The following is a 22,927-nucleotide window of genomic DNA, read 5'->3' as shown; positions in this document are numbered from 1 at the left end:
CCCAACTTGTTTCTTCTTAATCCAGAACCTCAATAATTACTTATCTTTTTTCCTGGTTAAGATAATCTTTATTCTTTAATAACCATTGAATTCTTCAATCTGATTTTTTCTTGAAGTAATATTACATGAATATAAACATGTTCATATATGATTATCTGTTTAACTTGCTGTTTGCACCAATTTTTTTCCTTCCCAAAAAGTGTTGTGTGAAAAGCATTCATTGGGGGTATGTTTCTTCCACTTGGCTGCATACTAAACTTCATGCTGTTAGTCTTGGTCACCTCTAAGAGTTTACTTCTACCAATAATAATGATCTGTTTATTCCCCTTACCTGCATTTCTGCTGCTGTATGGCACTTGTTTTAAGATAATAATACAATTTTGAAAACAAAAAACCTGCCACCTGTGACTAGCTCACCTCCAAAAAACTATGTTTTGGAATCTTTTAAAATATGTGACTTTTTTCTTCTCATGTTGAAATATCTGATGATATTTCAACATGAGAAGAAGTGAATAGAAAAGTTCACTTCCTTCATTTCCAGTGAATAGGCAAAAATAGCAGAAATTCTCATGAAACTGTTGTTCTAAAGGCAAAACATATTTTATTCTCAGAATCTAACTTGCTTGGATAATAATTATTGTTGCAATCCACAGGTCACTTCATTTTTTGTAGTGCTACTAAAGCAGAGATATAACTTCATAATGAAGGCGCTCAAAGCTAATAGTTCAAAGCATGCTCAAAGCATGTTCCAATAACATGTCCAATTCACATTTCTGTCTTAGTATGTGCTGAGGTCAGCATGAATGGATAGACTGGCACATTGGTCCAGGCATGTGTCCATATTCTAGTACTATAAGTCCTAAAACATCTTTTTAAAATAGGCTAACATACATATAATGGGTTTATTTATTTTATTTTATTTATTTATTATATTTGTATATTGCTCCAAACCTCTGTCTCTGGGCGGTTTACAGCAAAATAAAAGAAATTAAAACCTTAAATTTCAAAACCACAAGTCTAGTTTAAAAGTTTGAGTGAATAAATGTACCTTTTAAAGATGCATTTGGGTTGTGATTTGGTATCTGTTGAGCTTTTTTCAAGACTTGTTCACAAGTCTTTGGCTTTGAAAAAGCCAAATCATGCAGGGGTAAAATAGTTCTGTGAAATGAATAGCATGCATTTGAAAATGTCATTATTCCCAGCCCAAAGCAATGTTCTCTCTAATTTTTTTTCATCTGTGTGAAATGAGTTTTGTTCTGGGCGGCAGTATCAAGGCAGTGTGTGCACACCTGCATTCAGAGTGGGGCCTTCCTAATTGTAATCCCAAAGTCAGTGTGTGCAGTCCTGCACTTGCCCTCCTAGCCTGAAAGGAGCCTTTTCCTTTCATTTACAGGCCATTCTATCCTGGCTCAGATCTGGAAATGGAGGAAGCACATGACATCCCCATGTGGAAGTCTGATGGTCCCAACACTCAAGAGGCACTTACCTCTGGTTGTCTGAAGGCTTTCTAGTCAAAAAGGAGCCCCAGAGTTTTCAGCTGCTCCAACCCTATTGTGCTACCCTATATCCTATCTCCAGTTCACCCCCAAATGCTCACAAACACGTCTTCACCAGCACATTGGATATCCTCCAGATTCTCCTGAATGCCAAATCTAAAATGTGTTCCAAATTATTCGAAGCCACAGGAAAATTCGGGATAAGTCATGGGCTCATGCTTCCTTTTGGAGGGCAATAAGGTAGCAGCTGATCCACAACATACTTCTCTTGCCGAGCCACTCTATGTTCGTTTATGCGCTGACATTAAACTGGGTTCTGGTAGCGGAGTGCCTGCATACTTCTGGGTCCAATAGATGACAAAATTCTCATAGAGCAACACTTGCCTTGAAGTGAATAATGAGCCAACTCCTTGAAGAATCAAAAAGCAGAAAGTTATATGAGAGCAGAAAATTCTATAACACAAAGAGGCTGTTCTTACGAGCAGCGAAGCCCAGGCTTAAGCAGCTAGGCATGGGCTTGGCTGCCCGTGATAACCTCCGGGATCTGCGTGGATCCCAGCAATGCTTTGGCACTTAACCCAGCACTGAAGCCCGACTGTTAGCCAAGGTTAAGGGCGCAAATGCAACTCACATTGACACAGAGGTGCCCATCCCCTGGGTGAATTTCCCAATGCACTGCACTTGGCCTGCAGTGCACTATGGGATTCTCAGAGACCGGGATAAGTAGTCTCAGCCTCTGTTTACCCACATTTCAGGAGCAACGTGGATAGTCATCCACGCTGCTCCCAGAAGTGTCGGTTGTGTGAGTACATGGTTTGCTTGTCACAGGGGCTCAGAGCGGTCATTTGGGGGAAGGCAGGTTGAACCTACTCTCTCCCCCCCCCAAACCGACCCCACATGTACCCAGTTGTCTTAATAGCCCCAAAGACCATTATTATGACTAACAAAAGTGCTGGTGCTACATGAGATATACCAATTCTGCTCCTGAGTTCCAGATTAATGTAGCATCGGTGCCTATAGGGGGAGGGGTTTCAGTGTCATTCCCTTTCCCTGGAAGCCCTCTGTGCAGGGGCATAGTCCTCAGGGACAGAGTTTTGGGTGGCACAGAGCTCTTCCTGAAGAAGGAGAGGAAGACCACCCCACCCGGTAAGTGTCCGTACTGAATTAGTCGAACCCATCAGCAGCACTGGTGCATCTCACCTAGCACTGACACTTCGTTAGGATGTAATCCAAAGTTATTAACATATAGCCCTAACAACACAATGGACCAGGTCTCACAATCAGTGAGACCCAGTTTGTGGTGGTGAGCATGGGCTAAGCCCGCTCTCCCCGCACACGAGCATGGAGGGAGCCCTGGGCCCTCGGCCGCCGACATGATTGCCGGCCCCGTGACGGAGCTGGCGGGGGCTGGGGAGCTCGGGGGCCGCGAGCGTGCAGGACATACTGGGGAGACCCCTGGAGCCAGGAGGTGGCTTTTCACCTTCCCTCTGGGGGTCTACTCACGAGTAGCTGTGGTGCCGAGCCGCGGTGCGGCTACTCATGATCAGATAGCCCAGGTTTGTGGAACACTTGCTCCCTAAACCCAGGCTATAGGGAGGGCTGCAGGAGCGGGTTACCCGCTTGAGAACCACAGGGCTCGCAGCTGAGTCCGGTGGCTCTCACGATTAGCAAAAATCGGGCTAGGTTCTCCTAGCCCGATTTTTGCTAATTGTGAGAATAGCCCCAACATCTATCCCTACTAAACTGCATCCAGCTGCTTGAATGTTTTTACTTCTCGGCTTTCTAAATCTAGCTTATATTGAACTTAACTGCTGTCAGCAGCAGCTTCTTTTATTATAACGGAGTGTGTACCAGCCAATCTCATATAGCCCAGGCACCATCCAAAACTTTACCTTGTAAGAGGCCAGTCAGTCTCATAATGAAAGAACTTAACCCCATCTTGTGTTTCCAGTATATTCAGATGCTGAATGAGCCTTTACTCATTCTTGAGTATTACTCATACTTGTGCCAGCGTCATGTAGTGGTTAGAGTGCTGGACTAGGTCCGGGGAGACCCGAGTTCAAATCCCCATTCAGCCATGATACTTGCTGGGTGACTCTGGGCCAGTCACTTCTCTCTCAGCCTAACCTACTTCACAGGGTTGTTGTGAGGAGAAACTTAAGTATGTAGTACACCGCTCTGGGCTCCTTGGAGGAAGAGTGGGATATAAATGTAAATAAATACTGCCCAGAGAACAAAATGGGACATTACTTGGCCAACTGTAGAGGTCACGTGTGTGTGGTGCTTTTTCTCCCATTCCCCTCCTCTAATTGGAGGAGGATAAACTCTATCAGTTCCAGCTGGCATAATTGAAGCATTGTCACGACCTGAATTCTCAAGGATTGATAGGCTTAGAACTTGGACTAATATGCATCAGGCCGTCTAAGCTTCCTCATATTGCTCAGATAATGAGGCGAGTCTCACGATCAGTGAGACTCACCTCTAGTGGGGTTGCAGGGAGAGTGGGCTTAGCCCGCTCTCCCGGCAGACAAGTAGCCCTGGGCAACTGGATCGGCTGCCCATACAACTGCTGACTCTGTCACAGAGCTGGCGGGGGCTGTGGGGATTGGTGGCTGCGCGGCCCCTGGAAGTTCCAGAATGCCCCGTGCAAGAGCGTGAGGCATTCTGGAGAGACCCCCAGGGTTGGGAGGCTTGTTTCAGCCTCCCAGCGGGGGTCTCCTCATGTTTTGTCATGGCGCAGAGCTGCCCCGCAGCAACACAAGATCACAAAGATGAGGTTAATGGAGCACTTGCTTGGCTTAGGGGAGGGGGAATTAGGCGGATTAGCTGCCGGGAGCCACGTGGCTCCCCTGGCAGCACATGACCACCAAAAAGTGGGCTAGGCTCCCTTAGCTTGCTTTTTGGTGATCATGAGAATCGCCTCAGGGTGTTAACTATGACCTGTACTCAACAATTTTATGGCTGGCAAGGTAGATCTAGGTTTTTCCCAACATTATCTTTTATTGAGGTGTTAAAATGTGTTCCTCCATTATGTCCTGGACTCCTGAAGGGTAGGTAACATATACTGTTCTGCACATCCCTATTTAGTTGCCACCTCTGAATAGTTTACTCTAGTTGTTGAACTGTTGTTGTTGTTGAATAAATTGTGCCTTGGGATGATGAGAGTTGAAGTTCAACAGGAAATGGAGTGCCAAAGGTTGCCTGCCTTTCGAATAGTGTATAGAACCTCCCCATGTATATAGTATGTTACACAACTCAAGTTTGTGAAATATGTGGTCAGTGTCCTGCATCAGTATTTTCAGGTGAGAGGAATGACTTCATCTATACTTTGTCCTTCCCTACATTTTTCCCCAAATGCAAATACTTCTAGATCTCTGTTTTGTGCAAACAGTGTTATTGTACCTGGATGGCCAATGGGTAGAGATATTGCTGAACTATATATGGCCCAGGCTTACCCGCCAACCATTTGTACTAAATGTGGTACATCTAGATAATATACATGGTATAAATCCTATACCAGACTGTTGTAGAGTTTATGTTGGCCACAGTCCTCCCAATCTGTTAAAATCAAAAATGAGTTTTGCCATTGAGTACTATAAAAGTGTTCCATTGCAGAAACGGAGTCCCTCACTTATTAGCATACATGAACTGGAAATTTTGACTGTAACTTGCACCTGTGTCATTAGTACCTCATGCCATAAAAACACAGAAATAATCATGACAAAATCTCCAGAAAGAGCAGAGTTAACTTAAAAGAATAATTTGACACTAAAAAGAAGGGGAAAGGAGCCATTTATCTTCTCAGTGCCCAGCATAGTAGTTTTATGCTTTGACATCAGGTAGTACAATAATTTTAGGAATCTCAAATGTAGAACTTTTCCAAATGGCAATAAAAAATAAAAAGAGCTTTCAAAGGAGCATAACGTGTCTAGTAGGGATGCACCAAATTTTGATTCAGCTGCTGAACTGTGGGGCACATCCCTTTTAAAACTGAAGGCCTCCACAGCTCCTTTAAAGGCTGTGTAATAAATAGCCTTTAAATACCTGCTCCTCCTTCGCTTACTGCCATTGCTGTCACCCCGGCACTCCCCTCAGTTATGCCCAAGCACTGGTGGGGGCGTCTCCCAGCTGCCCCAGTGCAATGCTGGCACGCACATGGCTTCTGTGCATTTTATTTATTTATTTGTCATATTTATGTGCCACCTGAAATATGTCTCTCTAGACCGTATACACAATGAATATAAACACAATGAATATAAAACTGAGTAAAAACCATTTCACGGGGTGGGGGGAACAGTTTTATGGGATAAAAACTATTAAACAGTTTAAAAGTAATTTCAATAAAAACTCTGAGAAAACAGGTGTCTTGAGGGTCTTTTTAAAAGCAGTCAGAGATTGAGATGCTCTTATGTTGACAGGGAGCATATTCCAAAGCCCTGTGGCAGCCACAGAGAAGGCCTGGTCCTAAGTCGCCTCCAAATGAGCTGGTGGCAACCATAACTGGACCTCTCCAGCAGTATCCTCTCTATTTCCTCCCCCCCCCATATGTGTGCAGAATGAGTTTTGTTCTGGATGGCAGTGTCAAGGTAGTGTGTGCACATGTGCATTCAGAGTAGGGCCTTCTTGATTCAACCTGAGTGGGATCTGAGCGGGATCTGAGCCAGCGTGGTGTAGTGGTTAGAGTGCTGGACTAGGACCGGGGAGAGCTGAGTTCAATTCCCCATTCAGCCATGATACTAGCTGGGTGACTCTGGGCCAGTCACTTCTCTCTCAGCCTAACCTACTTCACAGGGTTGTTGTGAGGAGAAACATGTATGTTTCTCATACAGAGCGGTGTATGTAGTACACTGCTCTGGGCTCCTTGGAGGAAGAGTGGGATATAAAATGTAAAATAATAATAATAATAATAGTCAGAAATTGAATCACTGGTAAACACTGTCCGTATATTCAGTAGCGATATAGCAATGGAGTTTGGACTAGACAGGTGTGCTGCATTAATAATGAACAGAGGAAAAATAAGAAAAACAGAAGTAATAGGACTTCCCAATGGAAGCAACATCAAGAACCTGGAAGAGAAAGAACATTACAAATACTTGAGCATTCTCCAGGCTGATAACATTGCACACACTGAAGTTAAAAGAAAAATTGGCAGTGACTACATCAGGAGAGTTAGAAAAATCCTCAAGTCCAAACTCAATGGTGGGAACACCATACAAGCCATAAACACCTGGGCTATACCTGTTATCAGATACACTGCAGGAATAATAGACTGGACCCAGGCAGAGCTAGAGACACTAGATCGTAAGACCAGGAAAAGCATGACCATCAATCATGCTCTGCACCCCCGCAGTGATGTCGATAGGCTATACCTCCCTCGCAGCTCAGGTGGAAGAGGAATGCTGCAAGTCTATCAAACAGTAGAGGAGGAGAAAAGAGGCCTTGAAGAATATATCAAGGACAGTGAAGAAGATGCACTTCAAACGGTCAATAACGAGAAACTATTAAACACCAATGAAAGAAAGCAGGCCTACAAGAAAGAACAAGTCAAGAACCGAGCAGAAAAATGGAGAAATAAGCCCCTGCATGGTCAATATTTGCACAATATAAGCGGAAAATCAGACATCACCAAGACCTGGCAATGGCTTAAGAATGGCAACTGGAAGAAAGAAACAGAGGGTTTAATACTGGCTGCACAAGAACAGGCACTAAGAACAAATGCAATAAGAGCAAAAGTAGAAAAATCCACAACAAACAGCAAGTACTGCCTTTGTAAAGAAGCAGATGAAACAATGGACCACCTAATCAGCTGTTGTAAAAAGATTGCACAGACTGACTACAAACAAAGGCATGACAAGGTAGCAGGGATGATACACTGGAACATCTGCAAAAAATACAACCTACCTGTAGCCAAGAATTGGTGGGACCATAAAATTGAAAAAGTTGAAGAAAATGAAGATGTAAAAGTATTATGGGACTTCCGACTACAAACAGACAAACATCTGCCACACAATACACCAGATATAACTGTAGTTGAGAAGAAAGAAAAACAAGTTAAAATAATCGTCATAGCAATACTGGGTATAGCAGAATAGAAGAAAAGGAAATAGAAAAAAATCACAAAATACAAAGATCTACAAATTGAAATTGAAAGGCTGTGGCAGAAAAAGACCAAAATAATCCCAGTGGTAACTGGCGCCGTGGGTGCAGTTCCAAAAGACCTTGAAGAGCACCTCAACACCATGGGGCCACAGAAATCACCATCAGACAATTACAAAAAGCAGTTTTACTGGGAACAGCCTATATTCTGCGACGATATCTATAACAACAGCAACAACATTGACAATAAAATTCTGGCATCCCAGGTCCTTGGGAAGGACTCGATGTCTGGATAAAACAAACCAGTCAATAACCCCTGTCTCACTGACTGACTGAATGAATAAACAAACAAACAAACAAACAAACACACACACTGAGTGGAAATTAGAAAACATGTGAGTGTGCACACATGTGCATGCCTTAGAGGGAACAGTGCTCCCCAGATGATCTTTAGGTGGCAGGGCTCATGACAGAGAAGGCACTCTTTTAAGTACCCTGGACCCAAGCCATTAAATGTTTTTAGCAGACCTTACTGAAACCATAGTCATTTGCTGAAATTTTGGATTAGATAAGTTTCTCACTCTCTGCCAATAAAAAGAAGGTAAATACCTGCAATTTTAATAGTCTACTCTTGCTGGGGTGTTTTGTCAACGCAACTACTCAACATATGTTTAAGTTACAGATGTATGAACTCAGATTGGCTACCATTTGGAGACTAAATAGTGTAACTTCTTGATGACTATGCAGCACCTCCATTAATCCTTCAGACTAATAGTGGCACATTCCATGGTGGCACCATCCTTTTGGATTCTATCCCTGTACCTCACAAAACTACACAGCAAAACACCTCACAGAAATAACTTCTATTTTGAACAACTTCTGTTCTGCTACTGAAGAATTAAAAAAAACTCTTTAGTTAATGTAAAATATTTTATTGAAGTGGTGTATGGGTGATAACGATATCATCATCATTATTATTTCTATAATAGTATCAGTGTTCATCAGTGGTGCTTTACTTCCTAACCTTGTTAGATTCATTGCAGGTATCTTATGATTGGTCTTTTTCCTGAGAAACCTGCAAATTTAGATTGTGTGTGGAGAGGAAATGGCAAACACTACCTAGTTCCATTCCGATTTTTTCTTTTTTTTAAAAATCCAAGTTAACCTGGTTTTTCTGCTAAAACATTATCTATCCCATTGTCTATCCTTTTGGGTTGTTTCAGGAGCAAATTTACCAGAATTCTGTAAGTTTCATTGGTTCTAGAGGTTTCAGGAGAACACAGCAGGCATTACTGTTTCTGCACTAGAGGCCTTCTGCATTTTCACACCTCGTTGGGCTAGGTGATCTGAAGTCTTCCTGATCCGTATGGAATCTGAGAGAGAAATATGTTTTTAAAATATATATTTACTTATTTATTTCGAAGCACTGTACGAAAAGTAGAATAGATGGCTTTGTGCTATAACAAGCAGCAATCTAATAGACAAGGTTGGAAAACTAGTGGATTCTGATAACTATTATATAATGAAATTACATCATGCCCAGATAGAATGGCCACTGCAGGAGGCAATACTGAAATGGGAAGAGCCAAAATGGCAGATGGTCCCAGCTGGACCAAGGGTGGGATTCTCAGTGTCTCTTTGCCTCTTCCTCTAACACAGACAGGTGGAATGACTGCTGATATAGCCAATATGGTGAGGAGGATGAGTAGCAAAATGACAGCTGTCTCAGCTAGGGCAATAGAAAGGGCCTTGCTGTCTCACCTCTTTGATGCAGCTGTTAAAGTCTTTGATTCCCATCCGGAGCAGTTCCTCCATGGACAGAAATGCCGAGTTTGCACTTGAATTCTGGATTTCGAGTTTCAGCAGTCATGAGGATAATTTGGTGTTCAGCATTTAACATCTTCAGTTTTATAGCTCAGGAATTGTAAATGAATTGTAAATGTTCTCAGTGTGTGTGTGTGTGTGCGCCCGCGCGCGTGCACGCACATATGTTTGTCAAAAACTATATATTTGTCTATTGCCTTGTGAAGACACAAAGAATAAATTTGTTTTATTTCAATTATACAAAAACACATCAGCACTGCTCCAGGTCTTCATCTCGGTTTTTAAAACTATTATGAAATATGTTTAATTACAAAATGCAGGACTGTGTTTTTAGTTTTAAAGAATATAGATATTTCTGGCTCTGTGTTGGTTTAAAAAAAAATAAAAGAGCAACCATGCACAGATGTTTCATTTGCTTTAGCAGCACTTAAGCAAGCATAACCCCACTGAGGTTAATGGAAACGTTTCCCACACACAGACAGCAGGATCAAACCCCATTTGATTAAATTCACAGCTCTTGCACAAGCCCAAATAAATAGACATTGTGTAGGTGAAACTGCAGGGTGGCTGGAGAAGTTGGGATACCTTTTTCAGGAGACAGCTGCCCATCCATATGACAAACAAACAAACAAAAATCACATGCTTGCAGAGTTCAGGACAAAATAACATTATTAATCATAATGTAGGGATGAAATAATTTAAATGGTGAATCTTATAATTATGTAAAATTCTCCAAAAGACTAAATTAAAATCCTGATTACGTCTGGCTGGTCAGTTTAACCCTGGTCACTGAGGGATGCTTTATGTGGTACTTTTTCACTGCGTGAATTAATCTCTGCATTGGAAAATTCATGGATTTTGTTTTGCATGAAACACAGCATGAATGTCTTTCCCCGCTGCTGATACAGGGATCAGGCAAACACTGCCAGTCACCAAGAATACATCTTTGCATGCTTTTGTTATATGAAGTTGGCACCGAAATTGTGTGGTCAAAAGCATTCTCTCAGTCCATTGTAGAAATTGTTGGTGGGACACGGGCGAAATAGTCTGTTAAATGTTTAGGGTGTTAAGATGCTAGTTCTTACAATCTTATATAATAATGCCACACAGAATTGCAAGTCTTTCTGCCCTCCTCTTCCTCCTGAACCGCTTTTAAAAAATCCTTTTAAATTATATATTTTTTAAAATTGTGGACAGGAGAGGTATTGTCAGGACAAATTAAGAGGGTGAAAGAAAATAAATTGTGTTTTGGAAACATACAAGAAGGTAGTTCACACGCCTGAAATCCCTGGTGGCTAGAAAGGGCTGGTGGGAAGGCAAACCTACTTCCCCCCACATGATCGCCCTCCCATTGCTGTGCCGGCACGAACTTGATCCCTGCTGCGGTGAGCAGCACAGCATTCTGGAGCCTGGCGAAATGCTGCCCAGCCTACAGAAATCCCACAATGCACTGTGGAAGAAGTGCAGTGCATTGGAGGATTTCACTGTGAGTTGAGCGCCATAGGTACCTGGCTTTGTCTCTGCTCAGGCTGTGTGCAAGCTGAACATTCACATGGCCGTTTAAAATGGCATACTCCTGTACTTTTACCCAGGTAAGATGGTCAGGAAAAAAACCCAGGCTACTTGAGAGGGCAGCGCCAGGATTGAGGCTGATCCTGGTGCTTCACATGAGCAGCCCTACCAGGTAGGGCTGGCCAAGCCTGGGTAGGGCTGTTCGTGTGAACAGCCTTAAGCTTTCATCAGGGAGAGAGCTTCCTTTTTATGCCCCTTTCCCCTAAGAATGGCATCAGTTTCTTTGTGACATCAGCAGTTGTTGCACTCTAATCCGAGACCTATTTGCAGTTCTCAGCAAAAAGGAAGGAAAGAATTAATATGAGCATACAGAGGTGGGCAACAGACAGCAGCTACTTCCTGAAAAAAGACCCAATGTGGAGCTTGCATAAGCAGGGATAGAGACAGGGCCCCCGCAGTGGCAAAGCCCGTAATGAAAGGAAATCAGGGTTGACTCTTGCTACAGGCCACTGGCGGAGCCACCGTAGAGCAAACAGATTTAAAGAACCCGGGCCACTGTGCTTCAGGGGCCGTGCTTTGTGCCCCAGCCACGCCCCCTGCTCCTGACAAATGGGGCTACTCCTAGCCCTGCTGTGAACATGGCACTCACTGGATTTTGCTCACAAACAGCGCACAGCCCCATTTGCAAGCAAAACCATGCCCCCTGCATCTGACATCAGGTGCTGGTCTGATGTCAGATACAGGGGGCGTGGCTAGGGGGGCTGCTGGCGGCGGGCTGAACTGGGGCTGCCGCTGGCCTCCCTACAGCCCTGCTACAGCCCATCCTTTTTGCCACACATCCACCAATATTCCCTGTGGACAGTGTGCTTGTTGAAAACTGACGTTTGTCGCTGTGTATTGTGTGATGCGGTGATCATCGTGTGTTGCCAAGTTCAGCAGTTTTGATGGCTAATATCAGCTGGGGATTCCGCACCGTTTATATAGGCCTAGCATTGCCAAGTTCTAACCTTGAATTTTCACAGTTTCTGTCCTCCGTTGAGGAGCTACAGGAAGGAATAACATCTCAGAGTGAGGGACTAGAATTTAAGAGGCAGACTAATTTCTGCTTCTTCTGGGAACTTGTACTGCTCACTCTGCACCCAACCTGTCCACCTTGTTCCTGTTCTTTTCCCTGCCTCATGAGACTCTCCATTCCACCAGACACTACCCCCAGATCTGCCAGTCTATGCTTTTTAGCTCCCAAGGCCTGCATAAATGATTGGTGGATTACAGTACAAAGGATTACTTCTTCTTAATGCCGCCCTCCATTGCAGCCTTATCCTCCTCAGACTACAGAATAGCCAGGGGCTCCTGGAATAAGCTGCATCATTCCATAAAAGTAGTTCTGCTAGAAGCAACTTATGCACCTGGGCAATTCATTTATGTGAGTGGGAATGCCGCAACCAGGATATCCTACAGCATTATGCTAAGGAAGATTCTCCAGTGCAGAATGCTTGGAGAACAATCCCAAAGTTGGATGCAGTCCTGAAGATCTGTTAGTGTAAGTGCCCTTAGTGAATGAATAAACCATTGTTGAACATCATTAGGTCCATACTTGTTGATAGATTTTTAAGCACTATTAAGTGCATTTTATTTTTAAACACATTAAGATGGAATGCATATTCTCTGCAGTCTTGCCCTGGGTTTTTCTTCTCTCCCTGCTCCCGCTTGCAGTGCCATTAAGTTATGTAGAGTCCATTGTGTTGGAACAAGTGGAATACATATGTTGAGGAAATTCCACCACTGACAGTGTGTTTCGTTTTTGGGGGGATGGGAGCAAAATTTATGCGAGTGTGATTATTAGTCAAGCCTCTAGTAAAATACATACTTAGCCTAAAGTGTTAATTGTATTTTGTAATGGTTAAGAAACACTGCTTTTCAAATTCAAGCTATGCCAAAATTTCAGATAATAATGTTAACATTATATGAGTTCAATGCTGACAATTACTGCACGTAGAAGCTCCTTGGATAAGGTGTTATTTTACCATATGGGCATTTTAATTAGCAATAAAAATGTTGATCTGGATACAGTAGTAGAGTTTACAAAGCACAAAGATCTGCCTCATTATACTGGGGTGAATTTGTATAACTGTATATTTCGCTCTCCTTTTCTTTCCTCCCCCTCCCCTTACCCTAATCACCTTCTCTCTGTGTGTGCTTTTGCAATGACAGATATGTAGATATGGCTGCCTAGGCAATGATCCCAAAGATGGGAAAATTCTAAGGAGCTATCTATTGGATTGTTACATGATGTTATCTTTATTTTGGTCTCTGACCAGCCTCACAACCGTACACAGCTAAGCGATTGTAGATCTGGTCCCTTTGCAGTTCTGTTTTCTGTCCAGGGCTCTACTTGCAGGTGTATCAGGCCTACTTCTGAAAAGCAATGAGACTGTTCACACGAGCAGCCAAACCCAGACTTGGGCAGCCCTGCCTCAGTTTGGCTGCGTGTGTGAAATGCTGGGATTAGGGCTGATGCTGGCACTGCCTGCTCCACAAGTCCAAATTTCGGTCCTGGAGGCCGGGACCCATTTTCCTGGCCTCCAGTGATCCACGCTGCTGGGAGCGGCATGGATCGTGTGGGTGAGGGATGGCATGCTGTCTGGTAGAAGGTAGGTTCATCCCTGCCTCCTCCACCTTCCACCCCTCTCATGGCCAAGTGTACAACCTTAATATCTACTGAACTCTAATCAAGTAAAAATGATGAGCAGTGTGCTTTTTCTGTGTATATAGATGTTGGCTTCCTCTGAGTTCTGGTATTATTTAAAAGGTATTGAGTACATGGTCAAGGAGAGGTTATGAAAATATGTGTGAATGCTTCAGTAACCAATGTGGTTTAGGATTTCTTTCAAGGTGTTTGATTATTTAATGTATTTCTACACCACCCCCAACTCATGTCTCTGGGTGGTTTACAACAAACATAAAACAAATTAAAACATAAATTAAAACTTTCAAAAAAGTTTAAAACCAGGATTTTATATAAGAAGCTTGGGTGAATAAATGTGTCTTATGGGTCTTTTTTAAAAGACCTCAAAGATGGGGAGGATCTTATTTCACCAGGGATCGTATTCCAAAGCCTCGGGGTGGCCACAGAGAAGGCCCATCCCTGAGTAGCCACCAGACAAACTGGTGGTAACTGCAGATGGACTTCTCTGGATTATCTCAATGAGCAGCTGGGCTCATAATGAAGAAGACATTCTCTTAGATTTATACAGAGCTTCTATTGCTTATGGGGAACACAAAGGTAGCAGCATTGCAGTCTTCATTGGTTCCAATTGCTTTCCATGCCACTTAGCCTTGTTGTTCCTGTTATTGACTTTATAACATTGTAAAGAGAGGGGCTGTGGTTCAGTGGTGAAGCACAAGATTTGCATGCAAGAAGCCCCTCTTACAATATCTGGCATCTTCAAGTAGGACTGAGAGAGATTCCTGTCTGAATCTCTGGAGAAGTCAACATAGACAATACTATCTGAACTATATGGACCAATGGTCTGACTCAGTAGAAGGCAGCTTCATATGTTGCTATGCTTTCGATCCTTCTCCTATCCCAAAATATTGTGAATTATATAAGAAAATGCAAAAATTGCAATGAGGAGGAAAATGCAAATACAGCAGAGTTAACAGAAAAAAAAATTGCAAACATTGGCAAATTTAATCTGAGTGCTGGATTTGGATTTTGGACTTAAAGTCCAGAGCACAAAGGACTACATTAGGAAAAGCATAGCACTTGAAAACATTTTTAATTTGTTCTCTTGTTATATGGAAAATTCCTTAGCAATGCTAGACACTAACTAGCTGACTCAAGGCATCCAGTCTGGTGCTCTGCAGTTCTGCACACAGTTCTGCGCACAGCACTGATGCAATGCAGTCAGTCAAAGTGCACCCCACTGGTGCAGGGTACTATGAAAATTTGTTTATGGAAAATGTTGAGGTACAGGGAGAGAGGTTTGGAGAGAGTGAGTTTGACAAAACCTCCCTGCTTGCCATTTTTGTGTTCTCTTTGTGTTTACTTCTGGTTCTTTCCCTGATCTGAAATTGCAGTATCTTCTTTATATATATTTCTCCTAGGCATAAACGTCACTAATCCCATGCGTGGCAGCTCTTGCGGAAGTTTGGGATAGTGACAAGATGGCCGGGAGGGGAGGGAAATGGCAGCGGCGGCAGCCAGCTAGTTGGCCGGCGGGGAAACAAAATGGCAGCGAGCGGCAGGTGCGGGGAGGAGGGCAGCCGGCCGGCTGGGAAGAAAATGGCAGCAACAGTGGCAGGTGGGTGAAGTATGGGGGAACAGCAGCAGGGGCTGGCAGGGAAATGGCAGTGGAGCAGTTGGGGAAGAATATAGTAACGGTGGTGGTGAAGAGGCCAGGCTGGCTGACAGGCGGGTAGGGAAGAGAAGTGGCAGCAGATGGGGAGGAGAAGCCTGGACACCATGGGAGAATGAACGGGGTTGAATTGGGGGGAGAAAGGGAGAACTAGGGGCAGAGATGCTCTGCACCAGGTCAGCAGTTTTATTTTATTTTATGAAGGGGCTTCTTCCTAATGATCCTGGCCAATCAGAGATCACACAGAGAAATTACATTTGGTTTCATGACAATGTAATGAAATCAAATCAGAGATTGAGAGTAGGAAATATTGCCCTCACTCTGAATAAACTTCCTGACAATGCCATGCAGCAGATTTGGCAATATGCTGATGTCACAGAGTCATATCAGAGGGTGGGCAATGCTTCCTGCCCTCTCTGAATGGATGAATATTTTCACTTTGTCTCACCAACTGTTATGAAGAAATCACTGAAATGTGTGTATTCACAAGCTGGCTGTTTGGTTGGAAGAGGTTTGAAGTTTTTTTGTGACAGCCTCACCCCATTAAACCTCGTTATTCGTGGTCCCGACATTGGCAGTTCTGCGTATCTGCAGTTGGGCAATTGACATTGGACCTTGGTATATGCAGTACATAAAAGGGTTAAAAAACATGTGTCCATGTGTGGAGGAACTATTCCTCCTAACCTTTTTACCACTGCCACCAAGTGGACTTTGGTACGGCTGGGTCCACTACAACAGCCCTTAAAACAACAAGACAATGAACAAGCTTCTAATTTTTTTTAACAAGAAAATTTACTTTTAGAAAAATTGGCTCAATTAAAACATTACTTTTGCAGCAAAAAACAGCAACAAACACATTCAAAACAGTTATTAACAGAGAAGGTCAGGGAAAATAAAAACTGGAAAAATGCATCCACTTCCTGACTCTATACTGGTCCCTAGTCAGAGTCCTCTGTGCTTTCTGGTCAGCTTCTGGCTTGCTAGGTGGTTCTGATTACAGCACAGGTCTGGGGCTCAATCCAGCCTGGCTCTTCTTTTTCTTCTTTGTGATTTCAGTGGGGTTTCTCCCTCCAGCAGACTGGCTTCCAGGACTCTCTGTCTTCTTCAGCTCTGACTCTTTCCAGCAGACTTGACTTCTCTGGCTTCCAAGACTCTCTCTCAGGACTGTGGACTTCATTCACTAAACGCTCTCAATATATATAGTTTATCTGGCCCAGCAGTTTTTTAAGCTATCCAATTAGAACTAACAAAAATTCCCTCCATTTTAAAAAAATCACTTCCCTCCCCCATCAACTGTCAAAATGCTAAACCAAAAGTGAAACAAGAATGAACTTTTGATCCTGCCAGCCTTCTCCATGCACAGGAATCTGCAACCACAAAATCCTATTTACAGTGATGAAGTTTTGGGAATATAATATAATACAATTCATTTATCGGGGCTTATTTACAAGAAAAGGTTTGGGAATATTAACAATATAGGGCTTTTTTATAGAAACCCAAGGGGTCTAGTCCTCGTTCCTTCCCACCATTTATTTTTATATCCTAGGTGCACATACAAACAAGTCATCGCTCTTATATGTGTGCTGAGTTATGAACATCCAACCAGTGTTCCCTCTAACAGGGATTCCCAGATGTAGTTCACTACAACTCCCAGCATCCTCAACTGCAGTGGCCTTTGGCTGGGGATTATGTGAGTTGTAGTCAACAACATCTGGGAATCCCTGTTAGAGAGAATACTGAACCAGTGTCCCCTGTAATTTTTTTCATCTGTGTGCCAAATGAATTTTGTTCTGGGTGGCAGTGTCAAGGCATTGTGTGTGCACATGCTTTCAGAATGGGGCCTTCCTGATACAGACATCAGACATCAAAATGTTTGTGTGCACACACATGCTTATGCCTTAGAGGGAACACTGCACTGAACACAACCCGTTGTAAATTGGGGACTTCTTCTACAATAGCAACTGGCTCTAATAAAACAGAAACTGACTTCACACCTAATAAAACCGAAACTGACTGACATCGCATGATAGACCTGCCACATGAGCCTCAATTTGGATGCTGTTGTAGCTTTGTTTGTGCAAGCCAGACAGTGTGCCAGTCACAACAATGCAAATCAATGAGACTAAGATGAGACTAAGATCATACATCTGTTACGGAAATAGATTGTCACCATTTGGCTACTGGAGTTCTATCATCCTGAACATCTGTAATTTTTATTCACATACTCTTATGTCTACTTTGGCTTGCAAAGTTTTAAAGGCAGGGACAATCTCTTAATGTGGATATATTTAGAGCACCAGGAACCCCTTAAGCACTGGATACAATACTCAAAAAAACAGAAGCATGAATGTTTTGTTCATTAAGCAGAATCTATCAGCCACTTATTCAGATTGTTTTTAAAAAGAAGTCTTATTGTTGGTTCCCTCCACCCCCAAATCATGCTGCTTAAGTATTCTGGAGCTCCGGATTATTTATTAAAATGACCCCAAGGAGCCATCTATGAAGAGATATGAGAATCTGAATCATTCCTGTATGAAACAATTTGGGAGTTGAGAACATGGGGATCTGGAGAATAATTCTCTGAAATACTCTCATCCCCTCTAGATGAAGAATAATTGAGATAATTTTAATTGGAGAATATTCTTTTCCATGTCTAGATTGTCTCATAAAAGGGCATTACAGTTTCATGATGGAGGAAAAAACAGAGTCAGCAAACCATTTATAAATGGTTGACATACTGCATACGAATGAAATAAAGAATCTATATAGAACTTGTTTGAAGCTGAAGTTTGTTTATATTGTTTTTCCAGTTGTAATTAGTCTTATCAGAATCACTGTTTTTGAACATTCTTTAATACTTATTAGTTTCAAGAATTGCACTTCCCTTCCCACACAGAGAGAATCTTAGTGGTGAATCACAATAACATGATTATGAGTAACAATAAGAAATGGAAGGCAGAATTATTTCAAATTCAGTCAGGATCTTTTACTGAAGTGATAGATTGATTGATTAAGTGACATCTAGTTGGTGTCGACTCTTAGTGACCACATAGATTCTCTCAAGGACAACCTGTCTTCAGCTTGGCCTTTAAAGTCTCTCAGTGGTGCATTCATTGATGTCATAATCGAGTCCATCCACCTTGCTGCTGGTCATCCTCTTCTTCTCTTTCCTTCAACTTTTCCCAGCATTATGGACTTCTGAAAGGAGCTGGGTTTTCCTGTAATATGTCTGAAGAATGATAGTTTGAGCCTGGTCATTTGTGCCTCAAGTGAAAATTCTGGATTGATTTGTTCTATGATCCATTTGTTTGTTTTCTTGGCTGTCCATGGTATCCTCAAAAGTATCCTCCAGCACTAGAGTTTAAAACGTCAATTCTTTTTCTATCTTGCTTCTTCAAAGTCCAGCTTTCGCATCCATAGAGTGCCATGGGAAAAACCTTTGTCCAAACGATTCTAATCTTTGTAGGTATAGACACGTCACGGCATCTAAACATCCTTTCCAAGGCCTTCATTGCAACCCTACCAAGTGGTAGTCTGCGGCGTATTTCTTGACTGCTGGATCCTTTACTGTTGATGGACAATCCTAAAAGGCAGAAGCTATCCACCACTTCAATGGTGGGAATCCATAATTTGAATTCTTTATTGGCATGTAGGAGAGACCTAAAGACCTACCTGTTCGGCCTAGCCTCCCAGGGTTTTTAAATTGTTTTAAAGGGTTTTTAATGTATCGGGTTTTTATAAGGTTTTGAATTGTGTGTTTTTTTAGCTGCTTTATTGTATTTTATAATTTTCATTCCCAATCATTGATTGATTTTAACTGTTTTATGATATTTGTGAACTGCCCTGAGCTATTCTGTAAGGGCGGTCTAGAAATCAATCAAACAAACAAACAAATATAATGTCTTCTTTATCAGTTCTGAGGCTGGTTGCTGTACCCATTGTCATTAGTTTAGTCTTCTCTACATTTAGTCGTAGTCCCATTTTTTCACTGTGCCCCTTGATTTCATCATTAGAACTTGCAGATCACTCCTGGACTTGGTGGGAACTTTCCTCCTTTTGGGTATATAATCTAACTGGGCTTCTAGTATTGTGGTTTTGAGTAAACTCCATGCATTCTGAAGTGAAGTGACTCTCCTGATTTTCCCTTTCAGCTTTCTTTTCACAACTCTCCAAAATGAGAGCAACGTCTTTTTCTCTCTTTCTTTCTCCTTCACTCGCATTTCCCCTCTGTCTTGCTTCCCCTCCCTCCCTCCCCCGCTTCCCCTTCCTGAGTTAACAGATCTTGTTCACCTTGTTTCCTCATCTAATTCACACAACAGCAGCCTCCTTCTCCTGAAGGGGCTCTTTCCTCCCTCATGACCCCTCTCTTTGCAGACCCTTGCCCACTATCCTTTTATATATATATAGACCCCTTTCTTCTACAATCAAGAACATCTTCCAACCAGTAACAGTTGCATTCCAACTGAACTTAACCATCACAGGCTCCTCCCCCCTATCTGCATATGGAATCACCATTGCCCAATCACCATGGTACCACAAGCTCCTCCTGTGACTCCTCCTGTGATAGGGATAGGGGGCTTCCCTTCTGCATATGGAATCCCCACTGCACAGGCTCCTCCTCCCTATCTGCATATGGAATCTCCACTGTCCATCACCACAGTGCTTCTGCTCACAAACTCTTGTGAGAGCTGCCACACACAGGATTAGCTTTAGAGAATTATATATATAGAAGATTCATTCATTCATTCATTCGATTTCTATACCGCCCTTCCAAAAATGGCTCAGGGTGGTTTACACAGAGAAATAACAAATAGATAAGTTGGATAAGATAAGAAAAGAAAATTAAAATAATATTATTTAAATGCTAAAGTATAGTGACTATAGAACAGGGTACATCAGGAGTCATGTGCAGAAACCCACCCACCCCCCACACATTATAAAATAAATAATAAGCTTATTCAAACTACCCTCAGCCAGCTGCATACCTTACACACTTGACCACCTTAAATCAGAGGAGAATTTTCTTCCTGGCACGGTTTAATACCTTGCCTTTGGCTGTTTTGGATGGCAGCTTTAAGGGGATACTGCTTAGGAACCGGTTATGTCCATGTGGTTTGGGCGACATTGAGTCCATCTCACATGTTCTCTTACACTGTCCATACTATAGGGACATTCGTACCACCTGGATTGAACCATTTTTTAAAAATAGGCCAGGATAATCAGAAGAGTACTACATCTCCTATAACTTGGCGGACCAAGATGCAGTTGTTACAATGGGGACAGCAAGATTCTGTGCAGCAGCTTGTAAACTGAGACGAGAGCAATTGATTAGCAGTGATTAAGATTTTTGTATCCCTTGATGCTTTGTTATTTAGATTTACTGTTTTGATTTTGTTTTGTTTTAAGCTGATTTGGATTTTGATGTGTATTTTGATGTGTATGCTGACTGGTAATTGACCGTAATATTAAAATTATTATTATACGCTTATAACTTAAATTAGGAAACGTGACACCCTCAGTGACATGTTTCCGCTCTTACAGAGCACTTAAAGCGATGGCAGTGCTCAGAAGTATTAGTACTATTGCGCAATAGTTCAAGTGGGCTGGGTCTGTTGCACAAGAACTCCCACTACATCCCCTCAAACCCTATTAATGTGCGTGCTTCATTAGCCAGGATGTCATCCACTGAGGTCATTCACACAATCATAAATTGTGTTCTATATGGGGTTGGTAGCTTTGTATGCTCCCAAATTTTGGTTGTGTGGAAACAAGGTAGGAGGAAAAGCTACCCTGGTTTTCCTCCTACCTTGCTTCCACACAATCACTTCTACCCAGGCTTTCCTCTTATCTTGCTTCCACACCACTGAGAACTGGGAGCACACACAGCTCCCAAACCTGGGTAGAATGCAGTTTATAAGGCTCTACACATGATCAGTGTGTAGAGCCAAAAGGGGTTTCTGTGGGGAGAGTGGGCTTGACCTACTGTTTCCGCAGGCAAGCACTTACCCCTCCTCGGTTGGACGAATTGCCTGTCCAGATGAGTGGCAGCTTTGCTGCGGCACTCCTGTGCCCGGCTGCGGCTCGCTCAGATACTCTGGGGGTCGGGTGAAGGGAGGTGCTGCCGTGCAGCACCCCACCCCCAGAGCCCCAGTAATGCACCGTGCAAGTGTGTGGTGCATTCGTGGGATCCCCCCTCCCCCATGTAAGCTGCCACGGTGGACACATAACCAAAAACACCAAGGTTAACAGAGCGCTTGCTCCGTTAACCTCATTTAAAGGGATGGCTCCATAAGCGGGCTTGCTGCCGAGCCACCGGCAGGAGCTGCACGGCTCACAGGGGTTATCACGACCAGCAGTAACTGGGCGGCTCCCTCAGCCCGGTTCCTGCTGCTTGTAAGAATCACCTCTTTGATTGTGTGAATGAACTCATGGTGTAGTAGGGAGTTTTTCATACTCATATGACCTCCCCTGGCATGAACTGTTACCCCATATGCAGTTGGTAGCTACTTGCATCTACTTGCTTCACCTGGTCCACCTACTGCATTATACAATATATTATTAAGGGAAGAAGAGGATTTTTTCCCCCTATAAGCAGTGGGAATCCAGATTAATGGGATTTCCTACCTAGGCCATGAGCTTACTGGACTGGAGAAGGAAGGAAGTGCTCAGCATTAGAACAAAATGCCGAGAAATCTGACATTTTGAAACAAGTGGTTTTTGGGCTGCAATGTGTAAACAATTAATTGGTTAGATTAATACTAAGAAGGTGCATCAGATTATTTAGGCAGCAGATTACATTTTTTAAAAAATGCAAATACTTGTAAAATCTACAGCATGTATAATCTTAAATGATGCCTTTTTGTCTCCTTCCTGAGAGAATGTCTGTTCTACAAAGATGGCTGCCTGCTCATCTATCTATCTATCTATCTATCATATTTATACACCGCCTGCTATAATAAATAAATAAATATAGGCAATTTACATAATCCAAATTACAATATGAAAACAAAACACTTTCAAAGAATAAAAACAAAAACAATTAACAGAATAAATCAATTAAAAAAATTTCACAGAGTAAAATAATTAAACAGTTTAAACTTCATTTTAATTAGAAAACCTGAGGAAACAGGTGTGTTCTAAGGGTCTTTTTAAAAGCAATCTGAGATGGAAAGGCTCTTATTTTTGACAGGCATTCTAAAGCCCTAGGGCAGCCACAGAGGAAGTCTGGCCCCAGGTCGCCATCAGACGAGCTGGTAGCAACTGTAACTGGACTTCCCCAGATGATCTTAATAGGAGGCAGGGTTCATGACAAAGGAGGCACTCTCTTAAGTACCCTGGACCTAACCTATTCAGGGATTTATAGATAATAACCAGCACTTTGTATTTGCTATGCATATGCTATGACATATAGATGCATGATCTAAAAATATGTCTTCAAGACTGAATCTTTAATTCGGTATTTCACATACTGAAAGTAGCACTCTGGTAATGTATGAACTGCCTAATATTGTACCATTAAACATGCAAAGACCTAATCTATGCCTGAGTGGGAGACTGAGTGGAACCCAATGAAAGTGTCTTGAGCTAACCAAGGAAGAGCTTGGATATAAGTACAATTTATATAGATTTCAAATGCAACGT

The 22,927-nt window shown here is 42.6% G+C and overlaps 1 protein-coding gene across 20 annotated transcripts in view; it reads left to right on the top strand.

Moving 5' to 3' along the window:
• The window catches only part of TCF4 (transcription factor 4), a 515,439-nt gene that overhangs the window by 198,066 nt on the left and 294,446 nt on the right, over positions 1-22,927 (top strand). The window lies entirely within an intron of this gene.

This window comes from Hemicordylus capensis, chromosome 2 (assembly GCF_027244095.1).
Source record: "Hemicordylus capensis ecotype Gifberg chromosome 2, rHemCap1.1.pri, whole genome shotgun sequence".
NCBI lineage: Eukaryota > Metazoa > Chordata > Lepidosauria > Squamata > Cordylidae > Hemicordylus > Hemicordylus capensis.
Note: the sequence above shows the minus strand (reverse complement) of the source record. Positions and strands in the feature narration are given on the sequence as shown.